General features: G+C 47.6%; 1 long non-coding RNA gene across 2 annotated transcripts in view; it reads left to right on the plus strand.

The window, feature by feature from the left end:
* Positions 1 to 6,980, plus strand: part of LOC100986345 (uncharacterized) — a 447,106-nt gene extending 440,126 nt beyond the window's left edge. For both annotated transcript variants that reach the window (XR_010109022.1, XR_008626667.2), the window contains one exon: positions 1,075 to 6,980. This is a non-coding gene — a long non-coding RNA (uncharacterized LOC100986345). The remainder of the gene's footprint in view (positions 1 to 1,074) is intronic.
* Positions 6,981 to 21,061: the final 14,081 nt, after the last annotated feature.

Here is a 21,061-nt window from a genome sequence, read left to right on the forward strand (position 1 = left end):
CAGAGAAGGAAATGATTCGTTCAAGTTCATACAGCTAGTTAAAGGCAGAACTGGGATTAGAATTAATCCATTCCTGGGTTCTTTCCCCTACAATGAGGATGACAAATACATTTCCTTTTCTGCCCTCTGATCAATTAGCAGTGGCTGCCTTGAGCACTGACTTCTGGAAGGTTCCCAGGTTCTTCAAAATTCAGCAAGAAGAATGCTGATTGATTAGCAATGTCTGATATGGCCACAGGAAAGGAGAATACCCAGAATTTGTCAGCCAGGACTTACCAGGACTTGTGATAGAACAAAATTGCCAGTGGGGAACTTGAGGCTCATTCCTCATAGAGAACCAACAGGTGAAAGAAAAGCAGTAAACTACATAATTCCTTCTGCAGAAAACTCTTTTAAGTGCCTGGCCCAAAATTCAGAGGTGGTAGTCAATGCATGCTTAGGGAACCAGTTCAGTCAAAGTTTGCTAAGTAACACTGGGAACAAATAGTATTGCAAACTGTGAAAAGGGAAGCAGAACAAGATAACGAGTAAGGTAGAAACACATTGTACAATGTGCACCAGAAGTTTTTGTTGTATTTTTTAATGTTGCTCCAACTGTAATATCACTGCTTAGACTGAGACAGTGAAATTAATTGATTTACTTTCAGAAGCATAGTTGCAAAGTTGTATGTAAAACTATATGAGCATATGGACTTGCTAATTTCTCCATGCCTAGATTTAATTCTAGTCAATAACAATAACAACAATAGCTATGTCATTTAATCCTCTTGACAACTTTATGAGGTAAGTGTTTTTATTATCACTGTTTAACAGATGAGGAAACTGAGGTATAGATGGGCTGAGGGACCTGTCCAAGTTCACACAATTAATAGGTGGCAGAACTGGGATTTGAATCTAACTTGTGATTTCAACATGTCCCTCTAATTAAAAGCTGGACCCAACCTGAGGCATATTTGAGAACTCATGGAAGTTACTAGAAGTGGGGTATAGGCCTCTTCAGAACTGACCTTGAAATTTCAACTCTTCTTAATACAAAAGCAACATCATGGTCTTTCTCTTGTTTTCATTTACTAGGCTCCAAATCACCAAACTTCTTTGCCTCTCTGGGAAAACTAAATGACCCACCACTTCAGAAGAAGCTCATGGGGTCTGTGCACAGCTTTTCACATCCTCCCTGAAACACCAACACGCCCGGTCCAGGTTAAAGGATATCAGCACTGCCACACACTCTTCTTTTTCCCAAATTAATCAAGAAGTAGGAATTTCTGACAAATGCCATCTGCTGATTTTTCAGAGAGACAAGTTTTGGTGGTGTGACCAGCAGGTGCCTCGGCTTTTTCTAGCATGCAGTACCAAAATAGTCACCATGGCAACCCTGGGAGGGCAGACTTCCAAAGAGATGCATTGTGAGCTCAGAAACTCTAGAGCACTTTCAAGCTAAAAGGAAGGAGGCTCAGCAGTGGGTTTCCAACCGTGGCAAGTAGCGGCTTCTCCCCACATCCCTGGGCTGGACCCCAGGCCCCTGCATACTGGGCACAGCCAGGACCCCCCCGACCCCGGGGCCTGTGCTTCTAGGAAGAGGGGGAAAATGGAATTTGTGGGGAGTGGCAGGCAGGTGGAGCAGGCAACTCCCAGATTTCTTGCAGGAGCTAAAGTAGCATGGAGGGTGATAAATGGTGCCCACCTGGGTTGGGAGGCAGGAGAATTGGGTTGAAATACCTGCCCTGTCACTTGCTAACCAATGACCTTGGGCAATTGACTTGGCCTTTCTGACTCTCAGCTTCTCATTTTCAAAATGGGAGTGGTGAGCTTGCACTGCCTCTTCACAGGGAAAATTGTGGATATGATAGGAAGCTTGTGAAGACTGTTGGGAAAGTGCTTGGTGGACAGTGCAAAGCAGAAGAGAACAGGGATTTGGGGATCAGAAAGCTTGGGTTCCAGACCAGGCTCTGCTGCTTTCTAATCTTATGAGCTTGGGCAAGTCATAGAGCTTGTCAAACCTACTCGCTCACCTTGGAAGAAGGCTCAGAAGCCCTGCCTCACAGAGTGGATGTGCAGGTTATCTGGGCTCTTTCTGTGACCTGGGATTTTACACTCCCCTTCAGTGCAGACACCAAGACAGGATGGACAATACAGAGGATTTTACTAGGGGAAACATCTGTGAGATAAAAATGGGGAGGGAGCTGGTAGAGGCTAGAAGACAGGAAAGGCTGGGAGAGCCATCACACCTTGATGCAAGTCTGACCTAAGTGCAGGAGGGAGGGAAGCAAGTTTGGGTGGAAGCTCCTAGACTGCCTAGAGCAAGGCCATCAGAGAGTCCTCAAGCCAAAGTCACCTATCAGAGAAGTTCCCTGTTTCTTGGAGACAGGTCTGCCTTAGTATCCCTGCCACACTCAGTTGCTGATTATCTAGAAGCAGCCAACAGGAAGAGTGGCCTCTACATAAATATGGGTGCAAGCAGCTGGAGGCCATGATCAACTGAACTCTCTCTTCAGGAGACATATTCTTATGGCCACCACACCTACCCAATCCTGATGTCTTTTGCTTGAACATCCACATCAGGTACTTGGCCTCAGACCCACACCTCTACTTCAGAAGCCTTGTACCCCACATCCATGGTCCTCTTACCCAGAACATTATAGGAACTCAGGTTCAATGATGTCTTAGAATACCACCCCTAGGAAAAAAATATATTTTCTACATCTCAATTAGATTATGTAGCAAAGGTGCACAGGCATTGTTCCATTCTGCATTTGAATGTGCGTGTATGTAGGAATGCATGCTTCTTTGTCAGTGTGCACGCATATGAACAGTATATTTGTATATATAGATGAGCATTTATATCTACGTGTATGCATGTTGTGAATTTACGCAACAATACCATTAGCCCATTAGCACTACATAAGCATTTTGCACACAGTGTCTTTGATCTTTACAACCATCTTTGAGGTAGATAAGCAGGTAGTTTTGTAGGCACAATCCTTGTTTCAGCTTAAATGTTTTCCCCAACGTGCCACTCAGATAACACAAGGTAGAGCCATGGTTTGAACAGAAATGTCTTCCTTCAAAGTTTCAGCTCTTGTCCTTTCTTCCACCCACCCCCATCCCACCTACTCATATGACTATGTGTTGCATGAAAGCACATACGTGTGCATATAGAAAAAAGATTCAGATAGGGGAGGGGAATATAGCTGCAGAAGTATAGATTGATTATGGATTGGTGACTGGTGAAAAGTATTTCTGCCAGAAGCCCCCACACTACAAAATGTAATTCTATTAATGTGTGTCATCTAAAAACATATATTGTATCCTAGCTGTAAGAATTTCTATTTAATGGGCTACAAAGACAAATTTTGGAGATCCTAAGCAATTTGAGTCTCTTATTCTTCTAGTATAATCAAACAGTGATCCACTTTCTTGGCCTTCCCCCAGAATCCTTGCTCCCATGGCAAGTTTTTCAGCCCACCTGGTGGAAATTGTTTTGTCCTGATTGAGAGGTATTAAAGAAAAAATATCTACCCCAGCACCTTAGTTTTCTAAATCACTTGTCTTTGCTTGTTTCCTAGCAGCATGAAATACTAGTCTGGAGAAATAGATTTAGAATTAGTTTCAATTGACATTTATTGATCACAGGTACTATGCATACAATTTTCATAAATGGTCACATTTGATTTTGATTCTCATCAAAATGATTTCTATTTAGCAATGAAGAACTGAGGGTCTAATGGATTAGGAGACTTGCTCAATGTACCCTGTTAGTAAGGGGACAGAATAGGAACTGGAGCTGGGCTCTGCAGAATTCATGGCCTGGCTCTTTCCACAGTATTCACATTCTCTCCAGGCAGAAGATACGATCTGCCTAAATACTTGCTTTCCAGGCCATCCACTAGTTCTGCTGTATCCTGGGAACCTGCAGGACCAGCCAAGCCCAGGACAGGGCCGCCTGGGGCCAGGGCAGGTAGACTTACCTGGAAGAGCACCAGCCTGGCTATCAGCATATCCACTTTCTTCCCATTTCCTTTTGCAGCCTCCTTCCTTGGTTCACAATGACAGTCCAACTTCTGCCAGTCCTGACTGTCATTCAAGCCTTTTTGCTATTTAAGAATTTTGAGGAAGAAAACCATCATGTACTCAAAATCCTGGTAATCAGAAGTGTCTGGAGATTTCGAGCTGTTAACATAGAGAGGTGGCAAAATTATTTTCTGGGATATCCTTATGGGCCTGAATGGCAGCGGGAGTCGACATAGCTGGTGCCTGGGCAGGTTTCCAAAGCACAGCCGAGGTGGAGAGTAGGTGAGGGCTGCAACAAAGGTCCCGACATCTGAAGAGCACTGCACAGTTTGTCAGAGGATTTCAGCTCCACACTCTCACTTAGTCCTCACAGCAACCCCATGCAGTGACTGCTGTCACTTCTTTTCATGGCTGAGAAGACTGTTGGGAGAGGAAAAATGAATTGCCCACTGGCAGGCAGGTAAGAGGCACAGCTGAAACTCTCACCTAGTTCTTCTGACTCCAAGCCCATCATCTCAGGATTGTACCCAAGTGGCTCTTGCACCAGTATCAGGGCCAATGGCAGGGTCAGCAGAAAATAGCAGAGGGGCCTGAAAACAGATGGGAACATCTGGAAAAGGTAAGGAAGTTGTCTTTGTCAGCTCCAGCCGCTATAACAAATACTCTAGGCTGGGTAGATGAAATCACAGAAATTTAGTTCTCATGGTTCTGGAAGCTGGGAAGTGCATGTTGAGTGTGCCAGCATGGTTGGATTCTGGGGAGGGCCCTGGCTTGACATCTCCTTGCTGTGTCTTTACATGGCGGAGAGCAGAGAGAGGAAGCACACTCTCTCCTGTCGCTCTTTATACAGGCACTAATCCCACCACGAGGGTCCTGTCCTCATCACCTCATTACCTCCCAAAGGCCCCATCTCCAAAAACTATTACTCTGGGGATTAGAGTTTCAACATAAATTTGGGAGGAATGCAAACATTCACTACATAGCAGAAGTATAGAGCCCTGGAGGCCCAGTTCATTTAGTGTAATAAGCCTGGTGCTGTGCTAGGCACTGGGGATATGGCCTGAACAAGGTCATCCAGACCCTTCCCTAAGAAGTTAGACTCCAGTGGGGAGACCAGTGGATAAACAGGCAACTCCAACACAGAGTAACAAGCATTCTGGTGGTGGAGGGACTTGCAGGCTCTGTTGGAAGGCAGGGGAGGGCACCACACCCAGATGCAGCAGTGGGCCTCTTGATTCATTTTCCAAATATACAAAAATGACTTGGGTTTGCAGAAGGAGTGAAAAAAAATAAATAAAAGGTAGTTGCTGTGGGAGGGGAGATAGATCCAAGAAGGCTTCCCAGAAGAAGTGGGCAGCCTTCTGGAACTGGGGCCCTGAAGGATGGGTAGGATCCTGATGTGCAGAGACTTGGAGGAGAAGTATTGTAGCCTAAGGAAACAGCATGGTCCCTGCAAAGGCATGAAGGGGGAGATTCCTGAGTGTAATCACCCACCTTCAGACCCTGTGTAGGCACCGTATAGGATAGGGTAGGGTAGCAGGTGACATAGCTGGAAAAGCAGATGGGGGTCAAGTCGGGCCTTCCAAGGTTTGGACTTTATCTTACAGGCAGTGGGGAGCTGTTGAGAGCATTTTGAGTGGGGCAGTGACACTGCTGGCTCTGCATTTTGGAAAGGTGGTTTTCAGGGCAGTTTGGATGATGCTGGGGAGTAGCTGACAGGTTGAAGATCAGTCCTGAGGAGCAGGTCAGTGAAACATGATAAGGGCATTGGCATTCAGTCTGGGGCGTGAGCAGTGAGGCAGTCACCCAGGCTGGCTTGAGGGGCAGCACAAGCACACAAGCCCCAGTCATATCCGAGGAGAAGTGCAGATCCACTTGGAGGAGCCAGGTTTGCCTTACATCCAAGGGGCAAGCTCAAGGCTAGTGATGAGCCAGAGGGCAGGGGCAGAGCAGATGAAGGGACTCCGTGAGAGCGCAGGGCCAGGGTGGGACGCCAGGGCCGCTAGTGTGAGGGCTACTGCTGGAAAGGGCCGCAGGGCCCGAATTGAATGTGGGTGTGCATGAGTGCATGTATGGGTGTTGGGCGTATGTGTGGATAGTGATGCATGCACGCACATGTCCTGGGCTGGGAGGAGAGGGCACTGGGTTAAAGGGTGACAGACTAGAGAATAATGAGGGCCCCCAAAGGCTTGGAGGGGAGACACACAGGCAGGAGTAGGTCTTAACACCCACATGGGCACTCAACCCTTGGCCATCTCTGTAGCTGCAGAAAGCAGAGCAGTGAGCGTCCCAAAACAGTTTTGTTGCCTTGGTCATGCATCATACTGGAAGGCAGCGCCTGCAGCAACTCCCAGCTGTCCAGCTCAGGAGTCCCGCCACTGTGCCCCACGCACCTACTTAGCACGTGATACCTGAGACACAGACATGAAAACCCGGTCTTAAAAACAAAAACAAAAAAAACTTGAATCAAACTCCTTTCCGGCACTTTCCACTGATTTTCTAGACGTTTGTCCTCTGTGCTCAGGGCTGAGGAAACCGGCTTGCCTGCAGGCTGGTCGTTCCAGGGGGTTCCTTTGAAAACTTCCTGCGGTGTCCAGGAGCGAGCAGCCTGCTGCACGCAGGACGCAATGCCTGCTGAAATCCCAGATGAAAGTGAGCGGCATCGCCGAGACAAGCCTAGATCCTTTTCAGCACAGCGATCCCTTCCTTCCTCCTTTCCTCCCACAGCTCGGCTAGAGTTTTCTGCCCAGAGGAACTCTGTGAGAGCGTTTCAGAGCCATCCGGGCCGCTTGCCCCTAATAGGGCGACGCTGGCTGGCTGACCCCCCTCCTGCTGGGGGGTACTGTACCCACGGCCCGGGGCTTCTCTATCCCTCTCCTCCCCTCCCGCTGCTGACGCACGCTTCCTATAATAAGCCTCTGTTACTTGGAGCAGGGGCGGCTCCGTAGTAAGCCGAAACCGCTACTATATTTACACCCTTTCCACATTTAGACAAAGGCTATTTTTAACAGAAGGTCTATTTGTGGGGGTTGCCCACGTCACACTGTTCACATGCATCTCACCATCCTCAGTCTGTTCTTCTGATTTCACACTTGTACCGGGCCTCTCTCCTTCTCTCTCTCTCCTTCTCTCCATCATTTTTCTTTCGTTTATTTCTTCCTTTCACCAATGTCCTTCCTTTCTTTAATCAGATTGAGGTCTTTGGCAGGCTATTTTGCCAGAGTCCTTCAGGGGACAGCGAGGCCCTGTCCTCACGGAGCAGAGTGGGCAGTGCGGCCACGTGCTGGGCTGTGAACTGTTCTTGGCACCTACTGTGGGGACCAGCAGAGACCCCAGTCCCCAGCGGCTCCATATTGGCCTGTTCTGCCTCCAAGTTTATGTGGGCAGGATGCTGGGATCATGACAGCCTGGCCTTTTCTCCTCACACCAATCTAGTTTTATTGGTGGGAGAGGAGGGTGTGTGTGTGTGTGTGTGTGTGTGTGTGTGTGTGTGTGTTGGGGAAGGGGTGGTGAGCAAGGTCAGAGGAAAATAAGTCAATGGGGTCATCATTCATGCAGAACACTTTTTCAACTTAAATGTTAATTTCATCAGATTTGTCTAAGATGACAGAGTTTTTGTTTGGGTGAAAGGAGGTTTCATATTTCCTAGATGCATAATCCACTTAGGAAAAGGAGGGGGGATGCACGGAGTTAGCACATATTAAGTGCCTGCTGTAGTCAAGCCCTGTTGGACACCAGGGACATCTGGACCTTGACAACGGAGCGAAGGGGTGGTCCTGCCTGCACCAGGTTTCAGGTGAGGAGATTGAGGCCCACAGAGATCCGGGACTGGCCTAAATTCACTTAGCTGGTAAGTGGCTGTGCTGGGACTTAAATCTATGTGTCTGGCTACCAACTGCATGCTGGCCCCAAATCTCAGACCTCCCCCATTGTTACCTTTTCGGCTCTCTAAAAAATCAGCAATCTTCATTAGCACTGTTTCTGTTATTTTCTTTCCCTCGTTCTGCTCCTCTCCTCACCCCCCACCCCAATGAGAAGAGACCTTTCCCACCTCAGAACCCCATCTGCACTTCCTTGGTCTACTTCTTCAGTTGATGAGTCATCTGAAATACAGACATGTCAGAATCTAAAAAGGACACCAGAAAAGGCCTTGCGGGCACTAAAGGGTCCCAGAGAAACCCCATGTTGTCAAATCCCATGTTTTTCCTCCCAACAGTCAATTTGGATTATAGCTTCTGAGTGAAATATTTTTACTGCATTTTTGAGAGAGGAGAGCTGAGATTTGAATCCACATCAGACTGTGCTGGAAACAGAATACAGAGCCCATAGTAGGATGTCCTGCCCTCTGTAGCCTAGTTTCTGAAAGTGTCATTAAACATGTGGGAACCAAATGCCCCCTGAGTCCCCATATTCAAGCCTTTAAAATTGCAGATTCTGGTTCAGACATTTCCTGGAGACTCTGATAAGAGATTATTGTCTTCTTGGTGTCCTAGTGTCAGGGGTCCTGAGCCCAGGAGTCTAGCAGCTGTAACATGAGGCCAAGTCACATTCATCCCTAAAATAGAGATAATAATGTCCCTTGCCCACTCACCCACTTCACAATTTGCAGAGATGTTGCAATGAGAGAATGCATGTGAGTGTGCTGCTTTGAAAGCTGGCAAACGCGACAAGACTGCTAGTCACTAGTGCTGATGTTTTCATCCTTAGTGAGGATGTGAGAGAGGGCTCAGGAAGGCCAGGTGACATGTACAAGGTCACACAGCAAGTAAGTGGTTGAAATAAAGTCACAATAGCCCTGTGTCCCTCAGCAAGGGGCTGAAAAGAAATTACAGAGCCAGTGGGAAGGCTCGGGTGCTGAGCTTTAGCAGTGCTAGGCTGAGCTCAGCCCAGAAATGGGGACACTGATTTGGGACGAATCCCATCGCTCTCCCCAGCTGACCCTCCCTGCATCTTGGTCCCAGTGGCTTCTCAGGCTTCTCTGCAGCATGGGTGTTCCTGCCTTGGCCAGAGCCGAAATCCCAGAGCAGTGAAAGAGGAGCCAGTGTCATGGGGCTTCTGGTTTCAGGACACACTGGAAAGGTGAGAAGGAAGCTTGTCTTCCCATGGATCTGGGCCAGGCCTGGGTGGCGGGGCCTCCCCGCCAGGAGCTGGGACGTTCCCCAGGTGCCCGGGCATCCCCAGGTCAGGAGGGCCGCCAGCAGTTTTTCAAAGCATTAGCTTGGTCAAAAAATAAATCATTAGGCACTTTGCGGAGACCAGATGCTTTGTCAGTGCAGGCAAAACCTGACCCAGAATCTGCAGCCTGGGAAGGCCTTGTGCTCACCTGGCTTAGGGGCCAGTTTGGGGAAAAGAGGCCCCTGCTCTTTGTACCTGCTTCTTGGAGGACTTGATGAGAAGACCTACACACCTTGACCTCCATGACTTTGACCTTCACACCTTGGCCACGCCCTTCTCACCACTACTACCCATCAGCCACCAGCCACCAGCCACCACTCCACCTCTCTACCCCCAACCCTCATCAGACTTTCACCTACTTTCAAGGTTCAGATATTGCTCCCTATGTGAAATCTTGTCTGGCCCTCTTTCTCCCAGTCAGGAATAATTCACCCCTCCTCTCTTCTCTGTGTCCTTAGTGTTCTCTGTGAACGTGGTAGCCGTCTCAGACCAGTCTGTGCTGGAGTTATCCTGGCACCCAGCCTACAATCAGAGGAAATATGCGGTTCATCCATGGAATTTGAGTCAGGCCTAGTTTTCACCTCTTCTGAGGGTGGAGCAGGGCCTCTGGGCTGGAGGGATACAGACAGTGTAGAAGATGCTACGGTGTCCCACCAGCTCCCCTTTTAAGGACCAATGCACACCCCCTGCCCCCAGCTGCTAAATGTCACCTGTTTGCCTGCTAATGACTCAATGATGCCCCCCTTCTCCAGAGAATGGCTCTCAGAAGACAGAAGCTGCATCTCCACGAGATTACAACTTTCTCCCCATACCTGCTCCCCAATCACTGCCACCACAGGCAATGACTAAGTGACACAGAAATGCAAAAGGGCAGTTCCCTCCCCTCAGGAAGGGACACCTCTGCAGTATGCTTTAGGCTCCAGAGAGTCAGTCCACTTCTACCCCCTCTCCAAGGATCAGGCCAAGGCTGGCTTTCCCTGAGATCACAGTTTACGATGACCAGCCTGAATTTCAGTTTTACACTGAAATTCCCGTATCCCATCAGTTTTGGGCAAATGGGGCTGATTGACTAGCTTAGACTGGGTTACCAGATTTAGCAAATAAAAATACAAGATACCCGGCTGTATTTGCATTTCAAATAAACTAAGGATACGTTTTGAGTATAAGTAGGCCTCATGCAAGACTTGCAACATACTTATAGTAAGAAATTACTCATTGTTCATCTGAAATGCAAATTGACCTGGGCAGCCTGTATTTTATCTGGTAGCCTGGCCCTTGACCACGCCTGTGTTTGTCTCTCTCCCTGCTCCTATCCTGCTTCCTTTCCTCCCTCCCTTGCAGGTTTTTCCTGAAGAGCACTCCCCCAGTAAATCACATGTACCTAAATCCTTGCCTCAGACTCTGCTTCTAGGGAATCTGATCTAAGACTGTCATTTGTCCCTCTCTGCTGTCTAAGGTGGCCAGAGAAGTCCTTTCATTTCCCCTGAACCTTGCAGAAACTTTCTTTTTGTTCAGACTTTGCCTGGTCCACCTTGGCTAGAGTGAAGGAAATCATGACACCAATTGTCACCAGCTGAGTCCCCCACGTCCTCACAACAGCCCTGAGTGGTGGCTACAATTCTTAGATCCATTTTTAGATGAGGAAACTGAGGCAAGAGAGATGCAATAGCTTACCTGGCTGCACAGAAAGTGGCAGAGCCTCAATACAGAACCATATTTCCTGCCTCTTAGACTCCTGCTTCATAGGTGCCTCCCAGGGAATTCAGGAGAGACACAAAAGCAAGGCTTTAGCTTTGCTTATCTACCCCCTCCTGGCCCCTGCAGCATTTGGACTTCAAGTTTTGACCTTGTCTCTTGGCACTGGAAGGATGGGGCAATTCTAGGTAAGCTCTCTGGGTGACCCAGGGGGCTAGCCACTAACTTCACATTTGTGAAGAACTGGCTTCCCAGAAACCACAGGAAAATGGGGGTATCCAGAAATCCATGTGGCCACAGCCCCCTTTAGGAAAACTCTATTTTCATTGATCCATGACAGAGCTAGGTTCGTGGCTTAGGGTCTGAGCTTTGATTTAACCAGGAACATGAGAACTAGATTGACTTCTGGGGACCATCCAGCTATGGCCCAGTGGGATTTGAAGTTTCCATAGACCTGACATTCATGTTTAGTTAAGTACTTAACCTGGTACCTGGCACAAGGTAGAGCTCACCTAACAGTGGCTGTAAGTAGTAGTATTTCTCATAAGCAATAGTAATAAGAACATCTGATTCCCCAGATAACACGAGAGTGATAAGAATATGTCCTGCAGCGCACTCAACTAAACAGACTTCAGCTCAAAGCCATCCAAAGATGGAATGAGTTGCCTCAGAAGGCAGTGAGCTTTCTGTCACTCACAGGGAAGAAAAGGGAAGGAATTTGTTTATCTACCTGCCAGTGGGAGATAATTTCCATCCGTTACTTCTTTTAATCAAATGCTGAGATGTTCCAGAAAAGACTGGATGATAGCTTGTGATGGTGTGCCAGCTTCTGAGGGGCTGAACAAGAAAGATGGAGAAGTCCTCCCAGACCTGAGACTCCAGGAGTCTTTGAAAATGCTGACATCCCACATTTATGATAAGACCAGTGGCCACTCGTGTCCAGAAATCTGGCAAATTGTTCCAGAATAATGTCACAGGCTCCAGCCCTACACTTTTCAGAACTGTCCACACACTCAGACCAATTAGAGACCTGGCTTGTGCCCCTGAGTTGGGGGGCGGGGGTAGACACTGACCTATGGGCCCTCAAAATCCTCCTGACCTGCAAGTTCCCCAGCATGGGAGACTGCACCAGGCCCTCTTTCTTCCTGCCTGTCACCACACTGTGCCTCCCCTCTTCTTGAGCAGCTCAACTCAGCCACGGACTGAGTCAGGCATGCTCAGTTGCCAGCCCTACGGCTGCCTGGCTGAAGGAACTGGCTTTCTGCTCCCTCTCCCACAGCTGTCAAAAGGATACCCCAGAGTCCTCATTATACACACACACACACACACACACACGCCCTTACAGAATCTTTGCCCACAATCACAAAATCACAGGGCTGAAAGAGACGGCAAGTACCTAGCAGATTTGTTAAGTCCAGGCCTGTCGAGAACTTCCCTACCAGAAGCCTCCATCCACACACCTTCACAGTGGAGAGCTCACCCCCAGCTGGTGTCACTCTTCCCAGCGTTGAACTCTTCGGCCATTAGAAGGTGCTTCTCGTATCCAGGTGCCAGGCATCCAGGTATCAGGTGACTTCTTCTGGCTTCCTCTCATTGGTCCTAGTGTTTTCAGGAATAGCACAAGAGTCCAATCTTGTTGGAAGGTGTTGTACAAAGAGGTGCAGGAAGATACATGGGAGGAAGTAGTGAGAGATGAAGTCAGAGATAGTGAGAAACGTCAGAGAGAGAATGGGCAGGGGTGTACACAATCTAAAAGGGACCTGTATCCTGCATGCTGACAATTTTTCCATTGTGCTTTTTTTTTTTTAATTCTGTTGCTCTTCAGCTGCGTGGAAAACATGTCCACCCAAATAACTTACTCTCTGAGAACTGCAGAAAAAACAAGAGTATTGTATTACCTATTGCACTGATGAGAAAAGGATGATCAGGAAGGGAGAAGACTCAAAACTGTGTCACATGGAAAAGAGTTGAAAGAACTGGGTCTCTAGCCAGAAGAAGGGATTTGGCTGGTAAAGTGGTTGCCTCTGACAATCCTTCCTGGGGAAAAAGGATTGCACCAATTCTAAACAGAACAAAGAATTGGACTTAGGACAAAAGGGTAAAGCACCAGAGTGACCAAAAGCTTTCTACTAGACAGAGCTGTCTAACAGTTGTTAAGATGGTGAGAAGTCCCTGTCACTGAAGGTGTCCAAGCAGTGGGGGCACTTGATATTTTATGTCTGACAGTTCATGAATTTTCTTTTAATGCATGCACATCACCACCACCACCCCCAACACACACACACACACACACACACACACACACACACACACACACACTGAAGCCTGGCTGTATAAAGGCAGGTGAGGCACACCAGTGTGGGGCGTGCATCTCTCACTTGGCTTAGCTTTGGTCCCCCAGAGATTTTCCCATTGCAGACTTGCTTGTCAGCAAGAAATAAAAGCCTTTCCTCTCTCCTTGGGAGGAGCAGAGCAGATTGTCTGGATCTGCTGCGTACTGCCCTGGCTCTGGTCTCAGCACCAAACGCGTTCCTTCTGCTCAGTCTGTTCCCGTTTTGACAATGCAGAGGGGAGAGCTGGAGAAAGTCCCGCAGCCCAGAGTCCTGGCAGTGGAGGGCGGGGCTTTGCTGTTGGACCCAACGGATCACATTTGTATTCAAGAAAGACTAGGTGGAGCCCCTTGCTCCCAACACAGGCAGAAAGGTTGGCTGGGATTGGTGCCCATCCTCAGGCATCTTTTGAAGAGAAAGTGCTACCTGCTGCTATCCTTTCAGTGTTTTCTCAAAGGCAGAGCCTGAAAAAGGTTTTCGCAGGAGGAAACTTCTCTAAACCTCTCTAGCATCCTGGAGATTAAAATAAGTTATTTTTTTCTCTGCAAAAGAGATGAGGTGCTCTGATACCTGACGGTGGAGTACTGGACCCTTTGCATGATTAAGATCCAGAAAATATGCTTTTTGCCTACAGCATTGTATGTCCCGTGACCAGTCAGTAGTGGTCCATTAAACAATGTTACTCAAGGTGGATTCACTAAGCACCCACTCTGTGCTAGGCCATACTTCCCAGGCACTGGGGAGCAAAGGTGAGAAAGATCCAGGACTTACCCTCAAGAAGCTTATAGTCCAGTGAGAGACCATCACAAGCAAAAAAAAATTAAATCCATGCACTCAGGGCTCCAGGAGAACTTTGCTGTGAGTGCACTAGCTGTCCGGGAGTATCTGGGGTGGCGTCTGCAAGGAAGGGATGCTTTGGATGAGTTTTCAAGGATACACAGGATTTTATGAAGTGGCAAAGGCAGGAGTGGGAAGGGATCTGTGCATGCAAAGTTCTGGGAAAGATGTGGAAAAGTTTTGTTTATTTAAGGAACTATGAGAACTTTGACGTGACCAGAGGAGCTACCATGCAGGCAGGGAAGTGCAAAGGATGAATCTAGAGCAGAGGTTTTAACCAGGGACAGTTTTGTGCCCCAGGGACACTTGTTTGTCACAAAGAGAGGAGCAGCAGTGCTACTAACATCTATAGCGTAGAGGCCAGGAATGCTGCTAAACATCCTACCATACTACCGTGTGGACAGCTCCCACAAGACCATGATCTGGTCCACAACGTCAATACTGCTGAGACAGAGAAACCCTGAGCATGGTAGGGTGCTTAGGAGTATCCCTGGCCTCTCTGCCCACTACAGAGAAGCAGCAGCCACACCACGAAAAAATGGAGTTCTGTTAGGGGCACTGTGCTTTCTGAGGGTCACACAAAGAAGGCATCCAGGGGAAGGAAGCCAGGGGAGAGTTGAGCTTTCAGATTCTGCAATCTGGAGTCCTCTATAGCTGTGTTTCAGCTAGCCCTCCCAGCTTTATTTTCTGTACATATTTGATAAGCCTGCATCCAGCCTCCAAATTGTTGACAAAAATGTTAAATGCAAAAATTTCAGGGCAAATAATGACTTAGACTCAAATAATGCCATTCAGTTTATGGGCATTTTGCATCCTTTATCTCATTTATATTCATTTTACAAAACAGAAAAATGAAGCTGGGAGATGTTCTGCAATCTAGGAATTATTTAACTATAACACGTTCAGCTCCCATCTCTTCTCCTAGGCTGGTCCCTGAGTGCTCCAAGGACCCATGCATCTGGCCATAGGGGATGCTGGGAGTATCCTCCATCCTGGCCTGAAAGAGCTCCCTTTCAGCTTCCTGGATTCATATCTGTGTGAGTGGCTAAGGGCAGGTTCCCTGGTCTCCCTCTTCCCCTAGCTGTGACACTCACATACCCGTCTGACTACAGGGGACTCTCTCCCTCCCTGAGGCTAAATTGGTAAGAGGACCTCTCATGGATAGCAGGCAGGAACAGCTGCTCGGCTCATGTTTTCTGGCCAAGAAGCATTACTGACCCTGTGATTTGGCCCTTCATCCAAACTGGCAGATGGGTACAGGTGCCTTGCCGTGATGCTGCTTCCTCTCCACCAAGCATGCCTGACCATTAAATCACCCAGCGGAGGACAGCACCAGTCAGCTGAGGGGTGGGCTCTTTCCAAGTGGAACCCCAAAATACTGCTAATCTGAAATGTCACTGTTCTCAGGGACAGCACGAACGAACCATGCCAAGTCACACACTGCAGAAACACTCTCAATAATCAACACTAGGTGTTCTAACAGTTTGTTCAAGCCTGTTCATCTGTGGTTTAGAAGTTTATAACATGACAATCTTTTACTCCAATAGCTTTCTGAAAACTGATTTCCCATATTCCCAAAGCCATCGCCAGCTCCCAGCTTTGTCATTCAGGAAAAAGAGTATGCACCTCCCCTTCATCCTCCTCATCTCTCACCATCATTAAGTACAAGCCCAAGGAGAAGAATCAAGGGCAATGAATCTTCATCAAACAATAAAATCCTGCCTGGTACCAGACCTACCTGTGCCATCCAAGCACTGCCTGCCCTGTCCCTCCATTAAACATCTTACCTTTGCTGTTGGTGGCTCCCGGGGCACTGTCCTTTCCGTGGCTCCTCCTCCCACCGGCATGGCCCAGCGGCTCTCTCCTGCTGCTCTGGCTCCGTCCCTCTCCAATAACATTGCTCCTTCTCTGGCAGGGTCCAGCCACTTTGTCACAAGCTACATCTATGGCGAGCAATGACCCCCGGCTGCAGGGTGAGACAGATAAGAGGATAAGAGGGAGCAGGAGCAGACGGAGAAAGAAGGTGGCAAGACAGAGCAGGCGAGAGATAGTGGTGGCTAAGTCTAGGGTGCTGATTATGGAGTAAAGGGAAAAGGAGGCATGAAAGCTGAGCCCGTGTTGAAAAGAATGTCAAAGGGAGCTCAAGCACTGGGCGGGGTGAGGGCAGAAGAGGGGTCCTTTCCAACCCTGGGACCTTTAAACTGTACAGGGGCTACCCTGGCTTGGAGCCATGCCATGCCTCTGATCCTAGGGAGTAAGAATCTCTTTTTGGGGGTGCAGGGCAACAGCACCCATTTCTCCATGAGCCACGTGCTTGCGTTTTCCAGTGGGATGCTCTCCAGGGTCATCTGGGTCCTCCTGCCTTGTGCTTGTTCATCACCTGAGCATGATTCTTGCCTGCTCAGCAGGGCGGTAGGGGGTTGTGAGCTCACAGCCCAGAAGCTTGACCCCTGTGGGGGCTCGGCATTGGTCCCTGGGACTCTGTGGCAGTGAGGCAGCCACACGGTGTCGAGTGGCTACTCTGTATGAGGGGATTTCTAAAAATACATCTGTCCTGCTGCTCATGGGGCTCATGAGTGCCAGGCAGATGGGACAGGCATGTACAACCTGCTCCCTCCTCACTGTCCCCACCACCGTCCTTCTAGTTCGGGTTGCCGTCTCTTCTCACCCAGACTATTCCACCAGCCACCTGCCTGCTCTCCCTTTCCCCGTGGCCCACCAGGTATTATAGTTACTAAAAACACAGGATCCTGTTGGGAGACCACACCTCAGCTAAAGCCTATTCTCTCATTCATTCATTCATTCACTCACTCACTCATTCAATCCTCAGCATGCACCTCATATACATTTAACGTGCCAATGTGGCATGCTTTTTCGAGGCCAGGCTTGTGGCAGATGCTACAGATTGGGTGAGTGAAGCCAGACACAAAAGGACATAGTGTAAGAATCCATGTGTGCAATGCTCGGGAATAGGCAGATGTAATCTACAACAATGGAAGTCACAAGACTGATGACTTCTTGAAGGTGGCGTGTAGCTATTGACTGAGGAAGGGGAGGGTGGGCTCTCTGGGGTCTGGCAATGCTCTATATTGTGATCTGAGTGACGTTCTCAAGGGTGTAACAAATTGAAAATGTACTGAGCTGCACACTTGAGAACTGTGCCTTTTACTATAGTATGTTAGAACTCAATAACTTTTTAAATGTATATAAAACATAATTCTGGTTTTGCTTTTTGGAACTATACACATATCCATGACTCAAGAATCAAGGAGAAAACTATTAATACTCTAACAGTGCTTGTCTCTAATTGGTAAGATTATGGTAAACTTAATTTCCTTGTTGATACTTTTCTGGATTTCCCAAATATTCTACACTGAATAGATCTTGCTTAAGTAATGAGATTAAATATATTAAATGTTATTTTAAAAGTAAGAACCCTCGAGGTGAGACAATCAGCAAGCACGAGGCAGGTGGCTGTCTTCCCAGAGGGGCCAAGCCCACTCACGAGCTTTTGTCCTCTTAGGCAGCAAGGACACCAGCTTAGGAGTCATGTTCCAGGTCTGTGAGATTTCAGTTCAGCTAAATAAAGCTCTTGGCCCGCTGTGGGTGGTGAGGTGGGGCTGCTGGTGGAACCCTCGGGGTTTTCCTCTCATTGCTGAGGGGAAGGAGGCTCCAGGGCTTTCAGAGGCTTGCCAGGCCCATTCTTACCCTGGCAGCCGTTTAGACTAGCCTGACTCAGAGTCCCGTGCAGTTCTAACCTCTTAGACTTGGGACTTTGAGCCCCAGCCTGCCTGGAGTTCTCTCTTATGGAGGGGGGATAATTTCAGGATCCTCACCACATCCCTTCAGCAGGAAGGACCTGCCCTGTGCAGTTTGGGGACACAGAGAGATAGAGTGAGCTGATGGCACAAGTAAAAAAAAAAAATTTATATATATATATAAATTTTATATTATATATTAATTTTTATTATATTTTATATATTATATTATATACTAATTTTATTAATAAATTTTTATTATATATATTATATATTAATTCTATTAATATTTATTAATAAAATAAAATATTATATATATAGATTGAACCCTGGAAACTCTAAGGAAGGAAGAAAATGGAACATGGAGGAATCACTCTGGGCCTCGGTTTTCCACTGGGAAATGGGGCTGTTATGAGATTACCATATGAATAAGCATGTAGAAAATGCTGGAATGGGGGCTGGTTTTGTGTTCTGGTTTTGGTGACGCTTTGGGACATGGAGACCGGCTGCATAGCTGGCTCCCTGGCCTCCTGCTCCAATTCCAGTGCCCCACTTTCTTACTCTCTTACTCTCTTGGCCACCACAGCCCGGACATAGCAGGGGCAGGATAGATTTTTTCGTATGTGTGTCCAAAGCCTGATTTCTGCATTGGCAAAGCTATTGTGGTCATGTGATGAGGATCAGCTTGTGATTCACAAATGTATTTTGTATTTCTAGCTTGGATCCTAAAAACACTTCCCTCTTCCCTCCCACCTCCCTCTCCTCTGCCCACAACATGAAGGCTCCCACAGAGATGTCATGTGAAGGCTTCTCAGGCTGAGCCAAGGGAAGAGCCAGTGGCCAGCTCTGCCCTGTGACACACACAGCCTCCAGGAGTCACATGGTCTCCAGCTACCACCACCTGCCCTCTGTCCCCGGCCTGCTGCCCTCTCCCTGGCAGGCTTCCTGAGCTGATGCTTCCCTCCAGACTGCAGCGTAGCAGACAGTGAGACTGACGGACAGAGGGTACCGGGCCAACAGGCTTGGACAGTTCTGTTCCCAGCTGACCTTGGGGTGGGAATCCAACCGGGAAGCTCCTGGACACTACATGGTGTGCCCTGCAGGAGATGAGGTGCCTTACTGACCCGATCCAGAGGTAGACAGAGCTATTGGCAGCTGCTTCCCCACAACCAGCCCCAGCTCCACGAGCAGGGAGCCTGAGCCACAGGTGCTGAAATAAGGCAATGCAGGGAGCCAATGGCAGCATCCAGTGTCCCTCATGGAAAGGCTGGAAGCAGGACATTGCCAGGCCTTGGGGAGAGGGAAGAGGACAAATACAGGAGGAGTCATCTGTGTACATATTCACAAAAAAGAAAAACAAATCAGGGGTTCTCAATCAGGAGCTATTTTGCCACCCAGGGGACTTCTGGTAATGTTTGAAGACGTTGTTGGTTGTGGAAACTGGGGAAGTGCTACCAGAATCTAGTGAATAGAGGCTAAGGATGCTGTTGCTGAACAGCCTCTGATGCACAGAACAGCCCCCACCCCCAACAAAGAATAATCCAGCCTCAAATGATAGTGTTGCTGTTGAGAAACCCCGATCTAGAGAGAAAGCAGCTTTGCTAGGGAAGATTTGAGCAGGGCCCCATGAATAAACCCACCAGAGTGAGCTGCAGCTGTGAGTTCCAGGCTTGGAACCTTCCGTGCCTGTTTAGTGCCCTCAAATTTGAGCCCACACCCTTCGGCACACACACTAAGACTTCCTTCCATGATCAAGCCCTGGCTTACCCTTCAGCCTCATCTCCCACTGAGTTTTGGTCACACCAGACCATCAACATCCCAGATACTCCAAAGTCCTTGCCCTTGAGGAAGGAGATTCCATACCCTGTCTGGAATGCTCTCCTTCCACTTCTGTCTGACAGATACTCACTCCCCGCTCCCTGTTCTGCATCCAGCTGTGGCATATTTGAGAAGACTTCTTTCATTGCTATCCTGCATCTTCCTTGTTCCTGGGGTAGCACACAGCCTCTCTTTCATAGAACATCACACAAGACAGATGCTGGGATGGCTGACTTGTGTATCTGTCTCTCCCACCAGACTGTGGGTTCCCTCAACAGGGTGAACATGAAAAATAGAAGCCACCGGTTTCTCCTGATAGTGTATAGATGGGCAGATCTGGCCTCAATGGCAGAAGATACTTGGGGAACTGGAGAAAGTACAGAGGGTGATGTGAAATCAACTGGGTCATCAAAAGAAGACGGGTATACCACAATTTGTTCCTCCACCTGCTGCCCATGAACATTTGGAGGGTTTCTAGTTTTTGGCTATTACAAATAAAGTTGTCATGAACATTTGCATACAAATCTTTGTGTAGACATATGTTTTTATTTTTCTTTGGTTAAATACCTGGTAGTTGAATGGCTGGGTCATATGATCAATTTATGTTTAACTTTTTAAGAAACTACCAAACTGTTTTCCAAAATCATTGTACCATTTTACACTCCCACCAGCAGTGTACAAGAGTTCCGGTTCCTCTATATCTTCACCAGCACTAGGTTTGGTCAGTCTTTTTAATTCTAGCCATTTTAGTGGGTATGTAGTGGTATCTTACCATGATTTTAATTTGTATTTTCCTAGTGACTGAGGATGTTGAGCATCTTTTCCTGTGCTTATTTGCCATTCATATATTTTCATTGGTAAAACATATATTCAAAGACAGAGTTTTGAAAATTATGAACATGGTTTTTGGAATCCATCAGACCTAGTTTCACTTTCTGGCTTGGCCATTTACTGTGCAATTTAGGATAAGTGGCTTATCCTCGCTGAACTTCATCTTCCTCTTGTGTAAAATGAGGATAAAAGAACCCAGTAAGGTTAGAGTGAAGATCAAACACTAAATGCCTTTAAAGTACTTAACCCAAGGCCTAGCATATAAAACATAATAAACATTATTAATAATTATTACAACTTTCTCTCTTGGTCCAATTGGAATTATAACAAGCAAGACCTCTGGCGTACCTCAGAAACTAATCTCTGCAGGAATTAAATGGTGTTTTATTTCCAGTACAGTATATATACATAAATTTTTTTATCCTTAGGTATTGGAAGTATGGAATTTTGTACCAGTCTATTATGTCACAGCAAAAAGAGTCTTTAGAGATATCTAAACCAAGGCCATGCCTTAGCCGAGGTCCTCTAGTAATAAGAGCCTAAGGCAAGAATTACAATGCTGGGACTTTATTTGAGAGGTGCAAACCTAGGGTTCTCGGGGTGAGG

This window comes from Pan paniscus, chromosome 11, assembly GCF_029289425.2.
Source record: "Pan paniscus chromosome 11, NHGRI_mPanPan1-v2.0_pri, whole genome shotgun sequence".
Lineage (NCBI taxonomy): Eukaryota > Metazoa > Chordata > Mammalia > Primates > Hominidae > Pan > Pan paniscus.